Source organism: Canis lupus, chromosome 27 (assembly GCF_048164855.1).
Source record: "Canis lupus baileyi chromosome 27, mCanLup2.hap1, whole genome shotgun sequence".
NCBI classification, from domain to species: Eukaryota; Metazoa; Chordata; class Mammalia; order Carnivora; family Canidae; genus Canis; species Canis lupus.
The window spans coordinates 11,745,940-11,751,939 of NC_132864.1; the positions used below are offsets into that span (position 1 = coordinate 11,745,940).

The 6,000-nt window shown below is 54.7% G+C and overlaps 1 long non-coding RNA gene across 1 annotated transcript; it reads left to right on the top strand.

The window, feature by feature from the left end:
- The first annotated feature begins 3,327 nt into the window (after positions 1-3,327).
- On the top strand, positions 3,328-4,426 carry LOC140618961 (uncharacterized). The gene is made up of 2 exons (XR_012018933.1): positions 3,328-3,400; positions 3,590-4,426. It is a non-coding gene; the product is annotated as an uncharacterized lncRNA (long non-coding RNA).
- The last annotated feature ends 1,574 nt before the right edge of the window (positions 4,427-6,000 follow it).

Sequence of the window (6,000 nt, forward strand, 5' to 3'; positions counted from 1 at the left end):
TGCTCCTCCCTCTTCCTGTGTCTCTGCCTCTCTCTCTCTGTGACTATCATAAATAAATTAAAAAAATAAAAAAAAATAAAAGAAAAATAAAGTTTATTCATTATTTTTTGAAAAACGTAATAAAAGTAAAAAAACATTCTTAGCTTACAGGCCTTAAAAAAGCAGGCAGCAGGGACGCCTGTGTGGCTCAGTGGTTGAGCGTCTGCCTTCAGCTCAGGTCATGGTCCCGGGATCTGGGGATCGAGCCCCACATCAAGCTTCTCACAGGGAGCCTGCTTCTCCCTCTGCCTATCTCTCTGCCTCTCTCTGTGTATATCTCTCATGCATAAATGGAAAAATCTTAAAAAAAAAAAAAAAAAAAAAAAAGCAGGCAGCAGGCCTGGTCTGGCCCTGGGGCGGCAGGACCCCAAGGCGACTGCTTAGGGAAAGAAGCCAGGCCTGCAGAGCACAGTGTGCAATCCATTTGCATTAGAGTCCAGAGAAACAAAGCTGCTCTATAATGACATAAAGCAGATGGGGGGCTTCCTGGTGGGGATGGGGGTGAGTGAGAAGGGACACAAGGTAGCTTTGGGAATGACAGAAGTGTCTTCTGTGTTGGCTGGAGTGCTGGCTTCATGGTATGGGCATCACACGTCTGAATTGTGCACTCTACGTGGCTGCATTTTATGAAAGCACATCGAGGGACCCCCAACCAGCCCGTTGGCTCGTGGGGGTCAGGGCTGTGTCTGTCTTGCTCACTGCCTGGTGAGACTGAGGACATGCTCAGGGCAGTTCTGCATGAATGCATGAAGTAAGATCCATCCCACAGTCCGGGGCGGGGAGCAGGTGGGACAGGCTGTAACCAGTGGGAGATGTTCGAGCTAGGATTTGAGGATGAATCAGGTGCACAGGCTGCCTGCCATAAAGGGGGAAATAACCAGGCAAAGGGGAGGAGGCGGGAAGGGCCTGTGAGTTTGAGGAAGCAGCTGGATGTAGCCTGAGATGAGGTTAGGAGGTCAGGCTGAGGGTTGAGGCACTTTCTCTCCAGGGCAGAGAAATCTGGGTGGTTTGTGTTCCTTTGTACTTACTACTCATCCCTATAGGCCGGACCCTGCATTCAGGGTGGTGGCCCCAGGCCCTTGGTCCTTCTGTCGGGGCAGGGGTGGTGGGGCTTCCATGTCCCGAGGCTGAAAGTGGAAGTTTCTGGGTCTAGAGACAGGTTTTGGGGCAAGCTGGTCCAGGGAAAAAGTTATCCTGACCCATCCCAAGGAGAGTGGCAAGAGTAGGTTTGGGGAGGGTTTCTATAAACATGGGTATTTGCAAGGCGTATAAATTCTTGCTGCTGTAACAAATGACCACAAACTTAGTGGCTTAAAGCAACACAAATGTATTATCTCAGTTCTGGGGGCAGAACACCGAAACAGATCCATCTGCTTTCCTCTTCCAGCTTCAGACACACCTGCATTTTTGGGCTCCTCTGTCTCCCTCTCATAAGGAGAGGGACCTTGGGCCACCAGGATAATCCGGGACTATCTCTTCATCTGAAAGTCCCTTTTGCATGTATAATGAGTTAAATTTTGCTCCTGAAATTCAGACCTGGCAGCCATAACCCCCAGTACATTGGAGAAAGGGCCTCTACCCAGCTAATTAGGTTAAAACGAGGGATGCCAGGGTGGCCATCTCTGTGCAAAGCAATCTGCTCCAGAGCTAGACCTGCACCCGTCCTCGACCCCTCCACCAGCCTGGGTCCTTCCGCGGCCCCCTCTGGCTGCTTGGGAGCTTCGGTCTTATCCCTCAGGCCCTGGAGCTTCTCACCGAGCAGTTGTCAGCCCAGCCCACGGCCTTCTTTTCTGTCCTGCCTGTGAGGGGCCTGGCTGCTGCAGGAGTAGCCCCGAAGCCCTGCCTCACTGTCACCGCTGGCTTCCTTGTCTCAGACAAGAGGCTGCCCTCAACATTCTGGAAAAAATAAGTTGCTTCCCTGGAGGGCTCTCTGACAGGAAACCAGAGCCCTCTTCTTTGCAGCCTCCTGCCCCTTGAGAGATGGCAGGCAGCTCCTGCCCACCTCCCAGCGGGGAATGCCAGCTTCAAAGCTTTGCAGGGGCGGGCGCTGGGGGCTGCCTGTGGCACGTCCCGGACATGCGTATGTAGGGGTCATGGTGCATGGTGCTTTGAGGAACCCCCTAATCCCAGCTCTTTCATTCATCCATTGTTTGTCTACTGATTCCTCCTGCTGCCCTAGGAACTGGGGCCGTAGCAGTAAAGGAGAAAGAGCATAGACAAACAAACAAGGCAACTCCTGGATTCTGGGCGGTGGGAAGGGGTAACTCCATAAAACTAAGGGGTAAGGAAGCGTGATACAAGATACTCAACAGGTACGGCTGCTCTGGAAAGGCCACTGGGGTCTTCCTATTTGAGGTGATCTTTGACCAAACAGTGCCAAGATCTAGCAAAGGGAAAATGGTAGGTACAAAGGCCTGGTAGGAAACTGGCTGGTACAAAAGCCCTGTGGCAGGACCAATCAGGTGTATTCAAGGGCCCATTAGGAGGCCTGGCCTGTGTGGCTGGAGCAGAAGCTCTAGGCCCAATACAGAGCCTCTCACAGCTCTCAGCTCCTTCCCCATTCCAGCCCAAAACCACTGCTCAGCATTCAAAGCCCTCCACCATGTGGGCCCCACCCACCTTCCCACCACACCTCCCCATTCTCTGTGACCTCTGGGGTTTTCCTGCATCCTTGCTTTTGTTCATATTGCACTAGGATTTGAGTTTGTTTTTTGGACAAGAAGGAGTGAGTGTGCATTCCTTAGGATGGACACGTTTCTCAGAGTCACTCCCTTGGAGGATCGAGGTGGGAGTGGCAGCTGGCCCGAGGAACCCCTCTAGAAGAAAGGAGTGCACGGGATAACTGGCTGGGGCTGGAGGTGGGACACACAGAGGGAGACCTAGTAGGACAAAACGGAGGGCATTTCAACCTCAGAGCACTTGGCTGTCTTGTGCTGGCTCTGTGGACCTTCCACCTCTGGGGGTGGGGGGCAGGTGCCACCGCCTCTGAGGTCACCCCCAAGTCTCTCTGGGCTTCTCTCTTAGGCTGCTGGGGGCGTGCACACAGCAAACATAGCTGCCGCAGTTCTGGAGACTGGAAGCTCAGGATCAAGATTCAGTGTGTGGAGGGGCCTGCTTCCTAAGAGCATGGGCAGTCATCTTCTTGCTGTGTCCTTGCTGGTTAAAGGGGCGAGGGGGCTCTCCAGGGCTTCTTTCATGAGGGTGCTAATCCCCTCGTGGAGGCTCCACCCTCGTGACTCAGTCCCCTCCGACTTCCTGATACTGGGGATTAAGTTTCATTCAGTATATGAACTTTGTAGGACACAGATATTCAGTCCTCATCAGCCTCAGCGGAGGCATCTGGAGGATGGGTATAACACTGGTAAGTCGGTTTCCGGACACTCAGAAGAGTAACTTGATCTCGCTGATGAGATGGAAGTTGTGGGGGGGGGGGGGGGCGCATGGAAACTCCCACTTGGCCCCTGGCAAGTTTGTCTTAGCTGTTTGCTCTCAAATTCTTCAGGGCAGTGGGAGGCTCCTCATGAGATCTCTCCTGCCCCCCCCATCCCAGGTCCTGGGGAGGAGCCGTGCCTGGTACGCTCCCACCAGCCGTGCTTGCCCGTGATGCTCCCGCTCCGCTCATTCCAGGGGATCCTAAGTGCCAGCAGAGCAGGGGGCCAGCCTTGAACTCAGCAAAGAGGAACGCTTGACTCATTTCCAGCTGGAAGGCTGTGCCATGGCTGGGGATTTATGAGGCTGCTCTAAGTAAATGCTCAGCGCTTTTGTGAAGGGGGAAGGGCGCGTGCAAGCCGATTTCCACCGGATCTGTGTCCCTTCCCCAGACAGCAGCTCAAGGCCTCTGCAGCCTCCATTGCTCAGTCAGCCAGAAAAGATGCCATGGTTGCGAGACCACGGCCCGGGGACAGCCCGCCTCCGCCTCCAGCATTCTGCAGTTGGGAAGACCAGAAAGTTCTGGAGATGGATGGGGGTGATGGTTGCACAACCCTGTGAATGTCTCCATGCAACACTGACTCCCCCTCCCACAGGCCCTGACAGCCGCCCTTCTACTTCCGGAGTCCACAAAGCAGACTCTCCCAGGGGGGTCTCCCAGGGACCTCCTGGATGCAGAATCACACTGTAGCTGTCCTCTGCGTCTGGCTTCCTCGATTGGCGTTGTGTCCTTGAGGTACCCTGTGTTGACATCCATGTGTCTGAAGCTCCCCTCCCCACCCCTTCCCCTCCTCCTCCTTCTCCAGGTACAAGTGCGTGGGGGGTGGGAGTGGGCTGGAAGACCCAATATTTGGACATTCTCTTTGCTTGGATTCTAGATCATCAGATACTATGTCAATGGTCATGCCAGCTGGGTATGTTATGAAAAACACCGATTTGATTCTTTCTGATGCCATAATATGTCTGCGAGCTAGTCCATTTTTTAAGTTCACTTTTGTAAGGATGGCACCAACAGCCTGCAGGGGCAGCTCTCAGACTGTTTGGCAGATGATGCCCACAGCAGAAGAGGGGACTTTTTAAGGCTGAATAATACTCCACATACGTACATCATTCTGTTCACCTGTTCATCTGCCAATGACCTTGTAGCAGCTCCTTGCATGGTGATACTTGTGAGCAATGGTTGGGCTCTTTTGTTACCTTCAGTATATCCAGAAGCACCTTCACCAGTAGTTTTGATGGCACGGTGTCCCATGCTGGGGGGACGGGGGACAGCTGGGCCTCCCACACGTGGCTGGTGGGGGCGCAGAGTGGCACAGCTGCTTGGAAAACAGCTGGTGGTTTCCTGCAGAGGTGAAGCTAACACCCACCCATCCTAGATGCTCACTATGAGGAACACGGCATGCGCCCACTGGGGGCCTGCACCCGATCCCTCGCAGTGGCCCTACTCAGCACTGCCCCAGGGTAAAAACAAGCCGAGGGTCCAGCCCCCGAAGAGCAGATCCACAAACCGTGGGCCTTCAGCACAGTGGAATATTATCCAGCCATGAAGAGGAAATGAGGCACGCCATACGGTGGGTATGAATGGACACTGGAAACATGCAGCACGAAGGAAGCCTGACACAAAGGGACATGTGGTGGAGGGTTCCACTGACATGAAGTGTCCCTAATGGGCGAATCCGTGGAGACCGCTTGCAGCCGGGGGTTGGGGGAAGGAGAAAGGTTAAAGCACCTGCTAAGGAGACTGGGCTTTCCTTTTGGGCTGAGGGAAAATGTGCTGGAATCAGGTGGTGGTGATGGTTGCATAGCCGTGTGACTATACTAAACCCACATAATCATACACTTAAGGAAAAAATGAGGGGCTGATCTGGAAACCAATATTGCTCCCATTTTACAGATAAGAACACTGAGGCTCAGAGACTCAACACTTTGCCTGAGGCAATGGAGCTAGCTGTGGGAAAGCAAGGATTTGAAGCCCGCTGGTTCTGCCTCCAAAGCCCCACGGGTAACCCCACACCATCAGGGGCTCCTCAGGTCTGGGGCACACATCTTTGCCTCCCTGCACCTCTGTTTCCAAATCCGTGCAATGGGCATGGTTCGAAGAGGCGCGAAGGCATGAGCACCGCCTGGAGCAAGCCATCCGGCCGCATAACACCCCTCCTCTACTTCAGGAAAGGGCAGCCACGCAGCAGCGCAGTTCTCCGGGCCGGGAGGCTGTGGGACTCCGGGGGGCGCGGCCACCTCCCGGCAGCTGTCCCCGCGATGGGGGGGATGGGGGGGTGGGGATCGGCCAGGCAAGACGTTCCTGCTGCGGTGCGTGGGTGTTTCCCGACACCCCCTTTTGTGCAAACACATCCCCGTTGCCATGGCGAGGGGCACCCTCTTCCATCTAGAGTGACAGCCACCACCTTGCTGGGACCGGAGCCAGCGCAGCCCAAGGGCAGATTAGTCCTGCCAGAGCAAGTCGGGCTCTGCGGGCTCTGCGCCTCCGGGAAGGCCAGCTGCACGGCGCCTTCTCTTCCCCCCTGCGGCTCC